The 11,826-nt window shown below is 40.8% G+C and overlaps 1 pseudogene across 1 annotated transcript; it reads right to left on the bottom strand.

Annotated features, from left to right (window-relative positions):
- Positions 1-10,127: 10,127 nt before the first annotated feature.
- On the bottom strand, positions 10,128-10,597 carry LOC308279302 (nuclear cap-binding protein subunit 2-like; annotated as a pseudogene). Its single transcript has 2 exons — positions 10,480-10,597; positions 10,128-10,321 (listed from the first exon to the last, which is right to left on the bottom strand). The product of its transcript is annotated as a nuclear cap-binding protein subunit 2-like (transcript).
- Between the last annotated feature and the right edge of the window lie 1,229 nt (positions 10,598-11,826).

Raw genomic sequence — 11,826 nt, 5'->3', positions numbered from 1 at the left:
GGGGAAAGAAAGCTACCTAGATCATGGCAACTGGAAAGTAGAGAGGGTGTGAGGAAGGTACCAGAGATAGATATAGTTCCCAAGACCACACCCCCCAGTGAACAACTTTCTCCAGCCATACCCTTCTTGCCTACAGTTAGCACTCAGTGAGTCCATTCAAATTATTTTTCCACTGATGACATTAGAGCCCTGATTTAATTATTTCAACTGATCATTTTTTTTCATTGCCAGTACAGGAGCTTTTCTGGGGGACATTCTATATCCAAACCATAACAACTCTTTAATGAATGATGTGGCATGCATACATATACAGTGAAAGAAGTAATTAATGGAGGTCTTCCTTGGAAACTACCATAGTAACAATATATACAATATACATACTACTAAATTGAACTATGTGTCAAGATATTGTCTCATACGCAGGTTGATATGTGTATGTATGCATATTTATACAATATTCATGTGTACACATATACAGATATACATATTAACACAAGAATTCTTTTTTTTTTTTTTGCAGTACTGAGGATGGAACTCAGGGGCATTCTACCTCCGAGATACACTCCCAGCCCTATTTTTTATTCTTTATTTTGAAACAGAGTCTCACTGAGTTGCAAAGGGCCTCACTAAGTAGTAGCTGAGGCTGGCTGCAAACTGCAATCCTCCTGTCTCAGTCTCCCAAATACTGGGGTTACAAACATGCACCACCATGCCCAGCTTAATAACTGGTTTTTAAAAAGCCAAAACTTGCAGCTATTTTTACCAATATGCTGCAACCAATGGCCCCACTTTCTATGCTTAACAAGTATTGAAGCCAGACTCAGGGGGGTGTGCCTGTAATTCCAGTACTTGGGAGGCTGAGACAGGAAGATCAAAGGTTTGAGATCAGACACAGCAACTTAGCAAGGCCTTCTTCATAAATAAATAAATAAATAAATAAATAAATAAATAAATAGGGCTGGGGTGTATCTCAGAGATAGAATGTCCCTGGGTTCAATACCCAGTACAAAAATAAAAAGGATGCTTAGTAATTATTGCAATCTATTCCCAGGCTTGATCCTTCTAAGTGTTCCAATGTTCCCTCCATAGCTCAACCAAGTCTTTCAAACCCCAATTATTTAGAAAATCCTGTGCAGGTACCATGGAATTGCTTTTGTCTTCTGACACAGGAACCAAGGTGGCTCCTCAATCTTGGGTTTTCTCCCAAGACCCACTGGGATCCACACAGGGAAGACCAGCCAGCCTGGCAGGCACTGTTGCTTTCAGCCATTGGAGATTGTAACTGTGTAGTGTCAGGGAGGAGTGTAGACAAGAGGAACTTCAGGAAACCTGAATGGCAGCCTGGCTCTGCCTCTCGGCAGGTGAGTGGGGACAGATGGGAAAGAGGTATGACAGACCTTTAGTCCCAAGTTTTCATGTTACCTCATTGCCTATAGTCCCTAAATGACCATGAAAAGAGATGTTCCATCATCTCCCTCCTCCAAGGATGCTTTTGTTATCTCCTTTTCTCCACTTATAAATGGCAGGGACTTTGGAATAGAGAACCATAATCCACTGCCATACTTAGCCTCTTCCTACCTTGGGCACATTCAGATCCCTGTTCCTGCCATCAGTAACTCAGTCACGCATTCATTTATTCAATATTTATTGTGGGTCATTTGCAGATAAATGGATGAAACTGGAAAACATTATGCTAAGTGAGTTTAGTCAATCACAAAAAGTAAAAAATCAGATGCTCTCCCTAATATGCAGAAGCTAGGTAGAAAATAGGTCATAGGAAAATACTCTAGACAAAGAAAAAGAAACCATAGATAAGCAAATAAGGTGACCTAACTGAGGGGAATGGGGAGGGAAAAGAGAGAAATTCCCTAATGTACATGGTATACATTCACAAACATATCAAGTCAATTACTAAGCAAAACATGAGAAGGAGGGAGGGGGAGGGAATGGGGTGAGAATTAGGGAAGGACTAAATGAGTGATACGTGCATATATGCCTCTACCATCTTGTACCCTACTAAAATGTATGACTACAATGCACCAATAAAAAAGTATTTATTGCTGGCGTGGTGGCGTACACTTTTAATCCCAGCATTCGGGAGGCTGAGACCGGAGGATCGCGGTTTGCGGACAGCCTCAGCTACTTAGTGAGGCCCTCTGCAACTCAGTGAGACCTGGTTTCAAAATGAAGAATAAAAAATAGGGCAGGGGGTGTAGCTTGGAGGTAAAATGCCCCTGGGTTCCATCTCCAGACCCACAAAATTTTTTTAATTATTTATTGTGGGCTACTATATACCAGGTGATGTTCTAAGCATTCAGATATAGCAGCGAATAAATCAGATCAAAATACCTGCTCTCCAGAAGCTTATATTCTATTAACATGAAGGAGACAAATAGTCAAAATACACAGGACCTTAGGTGATCAATCCTATGGAAATAAAACAGGAAAAGAGATTCACAGAACTAGACTGGTTGGGGGTTATCATTTTAAGTAGTATGCACAAGGAAATCCTCCCTGCAAAACTGAGCAAAGACCTGGAAGAGGTGAGAAAAGGAGCTGTGCTAAGAATAGACTTGAGAAAAGGATGAACTCAAGTAAAACAGCTCAGGAGCATGGTGGTTTGCATAATTGTTCTCAGTTTTTCACTTTCTTCCTGCCATAGATTTGTGTGTATGTGTGTGTGTGTGTGTGTGTGTGTGTGTGTGTGTGTGTGTGTTAGTTACTTGGGATGGAACCCAGGGGCATTCTACCTCTGAGCTACACCCCAGCCCTATTTTTTATTCTTTATTTTGAAACAGGGTCTCATTGACTTGCAAATGGCCTCACTAAGTAGTAGCTGAGGCTGGCTGAGAACCACTATCCTCTTGTCTCAACCTCCCAAATGTTGGTATTAAAGTGTGCACCACCACACCCGGCTCTCCTGCCATTGAATATTATATGAATCTCCCTGCCATGTGACTTTGCAGCAATTCCAGAGCATGATGAATGTATTTTGCCATCAAACTGATGCTGAGTGTGCCCATGTAACTAGCTGTGTCCAATGGGATTCCCATGGACAAGATTCTAGCAAATATTTAAAATGTGTTTGTATGATTTAGTGTGGCCGCCTGTGCACCTGCCATCTGCTAGGGGAACATGGCCCAACCAGCTGCTAGTGACAGACCGAAGGGATACAATCCTGACTCTCAGCCTGAAGCAGAAGCATCCCAGTTGACTTCAGATCATGAGCAAGCAAAGGACATGTTTGTTGTAAGCAATTGACATTTTGGGGTTGTTTGGCAATATCATCAGAGCAATAGATGACAGCGGTAGCAGATCCTCTGGTAATCCAGCCATGACATGATGGTGCTTTAGACTAAGGTGATAGAAATGGAGATAATTAAATATCATTAAAGTCTGGATATATTTTGAAGGCAGAACCTCCAGCATTTGCTGATATATTGGATGCAGCATATGAAAGAGAGAGAGAAACAGAGACAGATACCAGCAGAGGGAACATTCAAGGACAGCATGAAAATGTTTGGCTTGGGCAACTGGGAGGAGTTGCCATTTAATAAAATGGAAAAGGCTAAAGACAAAGCAGAATTGGGGTGGGGGAATATTAGAAATTCAGCTCTGGGTATGATGAGTTTGACCTGCTTCTTTGACGTCTCATAGTTCATTGTTTCTCCCACACTGTCCTGGATTGTAGACTTAGGAATAATAATAAAATCTCCACTTCCATGAATTATTTAGAAAATCTCGAAAGCCTCTTGCCTAGGCTTACCCAGCCCTGCTCTTCTCCACCTAACAATGGTTTTGAGGTTTTGATAGTGAAGGAGCTTAACAAACGAAAGGTTATAGGATTTTTCTTAAAGCTGCCTTTGTATAAGAAGTGCTTGGAGGCCAGGCGTGATGGCGCACACTTGTAATCCCAGCATTCAGGAGACAGAAACCAGAGGATCACTGTTCCTGGACAGCTTCAGCTATTTAGCAAGGCCCTTTAGAAATCAGTGAGACCCGTTTCAAAAATAAAAAGACTAGAAAATAGGGCTGGGGGTTTGGCTTAGAGGTACAGTGCCCCTGGGTTCCATCCCCAGTACCGCAAAAAATAAAAAATAAGTAAGTGAATAAATAAATAAATAAATAAAATAATAGCTGAGCATGGTGGTGCATGGTGGCACACGCTTATAATCCCAATATTCTGGAGGCTGAGACCAGAGGATCTGTGGTTCCCGGACAGCCTTAGCTACTAAGTGAAGCTCTCTGCAACCTAGTGAGACTCTGTTTCAAAATAAAGAATACAAAATAATGCTGGGGTTGTAGCTCAGAGGTAGAATCCTGCTGGGTTTCATTCTCAGATCTGCAAAAAAATAAAAATAAAATAAAAAGATTAAAGATAGGGGTGGGGGTGTAACTCAGAGGTAGAATGCCCCTGGATTCCATCTCCAGTACCACAAAAAATAATATTAAAGTAGGGCTGGAGGTGTAGCTCAGAGGTAGAAACCCCCTTGATTCTATTCCCAGTGCTACAAAAAAAAGTGCATGGTTTTCACTTGGATTCTGTACTAAACAGCAATCAAAAGAACAAATTTGACTAAAGATGCTTTTGTTTACACATTATATAACATGTAGAAAATACTAATTTTCTATATCACATAACATGAACCAGGAAAAAGTTCTTATGGGCGGTCCCACATTAGAACAAAGCTTCCTAACAGCCAAGTACCTCAGGCTCCATTGATAAGGTGATCTGTGCTAGATGCCAAGAATGCAGTGGTGTAGCAGATTTTATTGCTACAAAATTTTCATCATACACTCCTGAGAGTACATTACACATCTCCACTCTGATAAATTTAAGAGTGGTCATATGACTTGTTTTGGCCAATGAAATGTGGCTACGTCACTTCCATACAGATCCTCTAAGAACCATAGAGTCATAATGCTAAGATTTGTCTTCTCAGTTACATGAGACGATCAATATCCTAGATACTATTTTACACTGGCAAACTGGGTCAGAGAGTGAAGTTATAGGCCAGAACCACAAACAACCCATAGCCAACAAGAAATATGAACAAGAAATAAATCTTTGTTGTGGGGGACCATGTGTTATTGCAGCACAATGTACCCTATAATAACTGACACAAGTTGTAAATGAGATAAATGTGGTTATCGACTTTATGGAGCTTGCACTTCAGTAGATGAAGCAGTAAATAAGGAAAATGAGAAAAAGAATTATTGCAGAAAATAGTATGCAGTGAAAGTGATTAAAATGTGTTTGTGTGTGGGTGTATGTAACCTACTTTATTTTTATAGGTAAGGTACATTTCTGCCTCTTGACTCATAGAACAAAAAGTTAACACTTTCACTTTTCTATCTTCTCCATCATCCCCCTTTTCCTCTTATCATTTTCCACCATTGTATCACTCTAGCTCACCTTCTCCCTTCTTTGTTATGATTTATTTATTCTCCAGATTCTGTTCTTTTCTCTTGTTTCTCCCCACTCTCTATATTTGTATCCATAGGCCTATGTGCACACAGGTGTCCAATCGACATGCACTTGCATGCATGCATATATTCACAGAGGTAATGCTTCTAAGATTGAACTTAATAATCATAACCCCGGGAGCCCTGCTTATCCTACCAGAATCGCTGTACTGCTTTAATCACAGCCATTATTCATAACACCTCACACATTTCTGTCTTGTTGACAATGTTTGGGAAGCAGCAGCTGCTCCCCTACTTTCACATTGATTGCTACTGTTTTGCCTTGCAAAAGAATATTAAATATCACAGTTAAACACAAATCTTCAAGACAGCTCTGCTCTCAGCCATTTAGATTCCATCCCTCTCACTCAGCTGGGCACTGCTGAGAATGATCAGATGGGCTCTTCGGCTTGGTTTTTTTTCCCAAATGTCTGGCTTTGATTTGACTTCAGCCCTCTTCAGATCTCCTGGCATCTCTGCTGCTGCCCTCCTCCCTGTTTCCTTCAGTCCATTTCAAGATGGCCTACCTCTCCTGGGACAACTCTCTGTGACTTTATTCATGAATCCCATGTGGTTTTTAAGGACTCCAGAAAAATCTCTGCCATCCACCCTAGCATAGTGTCCCTGAAGTGGCACAATTACAAGTGTATTTTTTTCCTTTACCTTAAAGCTTCTAAGCCAATGGTTTGCATTTTTCAAAGATCATAGGTCCAGTAACTATCCAATTAGATCTGTGACAGCTCTTTTTAAGACAATGCACATCCTCACATTTCAGAAAATTCTTGGATTTCTTAAAGCCCATACATGTATCAACTCTCTTTGGATACAGAAGTCTCAATTGAGTTTATCTGATGATAACACTGGTTTCCTGGGCAAAGGTTAGCCTTAATCAATGGGAATGAGTAGGAAAGATTAATTCCTCAGATAAGATAGTGATACAAGGAGAGAGGCCTAGTGAGAGACTTAAAAACTCTGTCTAATTCCAATTTTTCCACCAAGTCGGATATTTCCCTACATGTTTTGAAGTTCCAGACCAGTAGTCAATTCTGGTTCAAGCACCAGCACTTTCCTGAAGCCATTTTTTTCATTTGTAAGATCAGCCTGTGCTTTCAACCCAAGGCTAGGCTGAAGGTATGGCAAGGATGACAATTGACAGTATGCTCCCTTTTTGTTTTGAAACAGGGTCTTGCTAAGTAGTTGAGGGTCTTGCTAAATTGCTGAGGCTGGCCTTGAACCTGTGGTCCTCCTGCCCTAGCCTCTCAAGTACTGGTATTACAGGATGCACCACTGCAGCTGGCTGAGACTCCAGAAATTTTAATGATGTATTGAGGAGCATGAATATTGAGAATGACTGACTGAGAATGGGACACTGTCTTGGAAAGGACTGAGGATCTGGAGAGCTTCCTGTCCTGTATTATTAGCTCTGAGACCTTGAGTAAGCCACTCCTCCACCTGAGACTCAACTTCCTGGATATCAGAACCTGAAAGACTGACGGATGGCCATTATCCTTAACGATGTCATCCATATGCTTCCTTAAACCTCCCACTCAATCAAATAAGTGGGGTGGCTACCTGATTCAAATCTCACTTCTTTTAAGAATGCAATGGATCTGGGAGTACACTGCGGGATTTCCCACTTCTAGGTCTGTGATTTCAGGTAAATACCTTAAATATATTATTTCTGTTGCCAATAATATGATACCACAGACTTGGTAAGTTATTTAAAAAAAATTCAGCCAGGCATGGTGGTGCATGCTTGTAATCCCAGTACTTGGGAGACAGAGACAGGAGGATCATACATTTGAGGACATCTCCAGGAACTTAGTGAGAGAGAGCCTTCACAAATTAGTAAGACCCTGTTTTAAAGTAAAAAATAAACTAGGGCTGGGGATATAGCTCAGAGGTAGAATGGCCCTGGGTTAAATCCCCAGCATCACACACACACACACACACACACACACACACACACACACACACACACACAGAGTTCATTTTAGTCCATACTTCTGACCCAAGGTCAAGGGACTGTATCTGGTGATGACCTTGTTAGCAGAATTCTGAGGCATCTCAGGGCATCACGTGGTGAGAGAACTATCTATCTGACATTTAAAGCAGACCTACTATCAAGATAACCCAGTAACAGCTGGGCACATGCCTATAATTCCAATACTTTGGAGGCTGAGACAGAAGAACCCCCAGTTCAAGGCCAACCTCAGCAACTAAGACTTTGTTTCCACATAAAAATTAGAAAAGGATGGGGATGTAGCTTGGAGGTAGAATAGCCTTGGGTTTAATCTAAAGGAGAGAGAGAGAATAACCCATTAATTCATTAATCACATGAATGAACTAGTCCATTAAATCTTCTTTTCGTTTTGTTGATTGGTACTGAGGATTGAACCCAGGGGCATTCTGCCTCTAAGATACACTTCCAGTCCTTTTGAAAACTTTTGTTTTAGGTTGGCCCAACTTTATTGAAATCTGTTACAGAAGACACAATTCAAATAAGAACCATAGTCTTTGGTTTTAAGGCTATAGAAATCTCAGTTATGTTTCACTATAGAAGAATATAAAATACATTGAACTACAGTTTAAAAGCAAATGTTAAAAATTAACAGTATATCCTGATTAAATAAAAAAATTAAAATAGATTCTTCCAGTTGAGTGTGGTGATGCACAACCTCCAATCCCACTACTTGGAAGGCTGAGACAAGAGGAGCGCAAATTTGAGGCCAGCCTCAAGAACACATCAAGAGCCAGTTTAAAAAACAAAAAAATAAAACCAGGGCTAGGATGCCAGGCGTGGTGGTGCATGCTTGTAATCCCCACGCTTGGGAGGCAGAGACAGGATGATCGCGCAGGTTGCGCCCACTGGCTTAGGAGACCCTGTTTCCAAATTTAAAAAATGTAAAAAATAGGTCTGGGAGTATAGCCCGGAGGTAGAAGGGCTTCCAGGAACCCCCGTACAACAAAAAAAAAAAAAAAAAATTGGGCTAGGATATAGCTCAGAGGTAGAATGCCTTTGAGTTCTATCTCCAGTGCTACAAAATATTTTTTTAAAAAAGAAAATGGGAAAAAATAAAGGATTTCTTCTTAAGAGCTTAACAACTGTTAGAGCTTTTCTAAAATTAAAAAAATAGAGCCGGGCGTGGTGTCGCATACTTGTAATCCCAGCATTCGGGAGGCTGAGACCGTAGGATCGCAGTTCGCGGACAGCCTCAGCTACTTAGTGAGGCCCTCTGCAACTCAGTGAGACCCTGTTTCAAAATAAAGAATAAAATATAGGGCAGGGGTTGTAGCTCAGAGGTCGAATGCCCCTGGGTTCCATCCCCAGATCCGCAAAAAAAAAATTAAATTAAACTAAATTAAAAAATAGGAATTTAATGAAAACCCCCACGCTTATAGTAGCATGAAACATTCACTTTCAGGTATTTAGCCCCAACTTTCACAAACTACTAGAAGGTACTTTTTTGCTAAATGAACAAAAAATCATATTTTTGTGTCAAGGAAAATTACACTCACAATATTAGAGAGCAGTCACTTCTTGCCTTACAAATGTAAAATAAATTCTCTAGATTCTCCTCTCTGTGGAGACTATCAGCTCACTTTGCAGGCTAAAGTAACCACAATTATGGGGAAAATATAAAGGAGACCACAATATGAGAACTGACTGAAAAAGATATTTCCTACAAGAAGCCCCGCTGTTCTTACTAAGCATTCTCTCAATCTTCAAGATTTTTAAAGAACCCATTCTACTACCAAGGTCACTGAAATGAAAGAATAAATCCGATGGCCTTTAAAGCTGCCTTCCTTGTGTCAGGGGATGTCACAACTCCTGACTCCACTCCTACTGCTGGTATCTTCCCCCATCCATTAGAGTATTTGAGGATCTCCATATTACAAACCCTTCGTTTTTAAAGTTTTAGGTAAAACATGTACATCTTTAGAAGAATGTGTTTAGTAAATACTCTTCTTCAAGTCCTGCACCTTGTTTCCTGGTATGTAACATAGAAGCAGGGAGTATCCCCAGGGCCACCTCAGGCATTAGTGCCAAGTACTTAGAAAGGTCCCTTGACCTTTAAAGATTAGAACTCAATAGAGGAAAAAAAAATCAGTCGTCAAACACCTGTTCCTTATTTAGAGCAAAGCTGTACAACAAAACAAATTCCACCAGACTTTATCTCATGTAAACTTAAAATGTTAAAAATAATTCCAGACCCCAATGTAGATCATGAACCTACTTAGAAACGAGCATGTTAAAACAAAATCTTACGCTTTTCCAATCTTCCTAAAAGAATTGTATTCTTGGCTGACAGATTTATCAACATTACAGATCAAATCTTTTGCAAAGAAATATTGTTTTTGTGGTGCTGTGGTCTAACTCAGAGTTTCGTGGATGCTAAGGCAAGCACTATGCTTCTGAGCTACAATCCCAGCTCCAGAGAACATAATTTTTGGCCTGAAAATCATTCTGGTAACCTGACACGTGGCCAATATTCTCAGACTACAATTAAAGGCATTTTTTTGTTTTTTAATAAAAATTCAGAGGAAACCATGAAGGGGCATCCAGCTCATCAGAGACACGGATCAGACCTTGGTGATGCTTTCGAACAAATCCAGCGGGCCAGTGGAGTGAGTTTTGCACTGATAGGGCTGTCGACACTTCACTGGTTTTGTACTAGCTTTCCATAGCCGCCTCTCCCAGCATCATAGTCCCGCCGATACTCATCTCAAACCTGACCCCCTGAACGCCCACGTCCATACTGCCTGCCCTCCTTAAAGCCTGCATCCCAGCCTGTGCGAATGATCCGGACATCTAGACGCGTTCCATTTATATACCGCATGGCATTTTCTGCATCTGCTCTTGAATAATATTTCACAAAACAGAATCCACAGGCTGTTTTTTCATTTTATCCAAACCCATAATAATCTTCTTTATGTCACCACTTTTGCTGAAGAGTTCGTAAATTTGTTCTTCGGTTGTATAAAAAGAAAGATTCCCAACATACAATGTACAGCTTTTCTTCAGTCATTTTTCTTGTTCTTCATTGTCACCCCGGAAGTGCTGGTCCTGGTACTGGCTCAGCTCAACATAGGAGTCGCTGCACAGCGCCTTTGAGAGGCCGCTGGACATAATGAAGAGAAGGAGACAAGGATGAGGCCACTCGGGAACGCGTGGGGAGCAGCAGCAGCAGTGATGGGGGCGGAAGGGGAAATCTCTTCTGAAAACTTTAACATTTTAAAACAGGCTCTCACTAAGTTGTTTAGGCTTGACTCAAACCTTCAATCCTCCTGTCTCAGACACCCAAGTACTGGGGTTACAGGTGTGTGCCACCATATCCAGCTGGTCCCACCTCTTAGTATTTCACAATGAATATTAATTTTGAACATGAGTTTCAAAGGAACAAATGATACTCATTTTCTGAGCCTCAGTTTCCTCTTCGGTAATATGGAAACAAGAGAGTGTACCCTCATTAGATTGTTAGGAAACCTAAATGAAATAATGTACATTAAATACTTAGATCCAGCTGGGTTCGGTGGTATACACCTACAATCCCAGTATTTGAAAGGCTGAGGCAGGAGGATCACAGGTTCAAGGCCAGGCTCAGCAACTTAGTGAGACAATACTTTAACATAAAAAATAAAATAGAGTTGGCGGTCTAGCTCAGCAGTAGAATGCCTCTGGATTCAACCTCTAATACCAAATAAATAAATAAAGACAGGCGTGGTGGTGCACGCTTGTAATCCCAGCATTTGGGAGGCTAAGACAGGAAGATCGCAGTTTGAGGACTGCCTCAGCTACTTAGTGAGGCCCTTTGCAACTCAGTGAGCTCCTGCTTCAAAATAAAGAATAAAAAATAGGGTAGGGGGTGTAGCTTGGAGGTAGAATGCCATTGGGTTCCATCCCCAGTACTGCCATGAATAAATAAATAAATAAATAAATAAATACTTAGATCAAGTCTTGGCACATAGTGAGGATGGAATATGTGCTACCTATGATTGTTATTCTCTGAGAATGACACCTTTTTATACATAAAAGAGGATACCTCCAATAGCCATGTCTGTGTCAAGTGACTCTATTTCCCAGTCATGGATAAAAAGGCTGGGGTAGAGCCATGGCTCCAATTGGGCTGATCAAATTCTCTCTCCAGGATGTGAACTTTGAATAGAATGAAGCAGAGAGAACAAACTCGTTGAATCATGCCAGCACCAGTGCTTGAATCAGAAGCTGCAGACATGATTTTTTTTGTTCTTTAGAGTCTTTTGTGTGTTATTTTATATTTGATTTAGCAGCCAATATTTAAAACCCAGGAAATAAAATAATTTGCAATTCTGGCTTGAAGTAGATTTGGCAACAACCCG

Source organism: Muscardinus avellanarius, assembly GCF_963383645.1.
Source record: "Muscardinus avellanarius genome assembly, chromosome: X".
Classification (NCBI taxonomy): domain Eukaryota; kingdom Metazoa; phylum Chordata; class Mammalia; order Rodentia; family Gliridae; genus Muscardinus; species Muscardinus avellanarius.
This window is presented reverse-complemented; position numbering and strand designations above follow the sequence as displayed.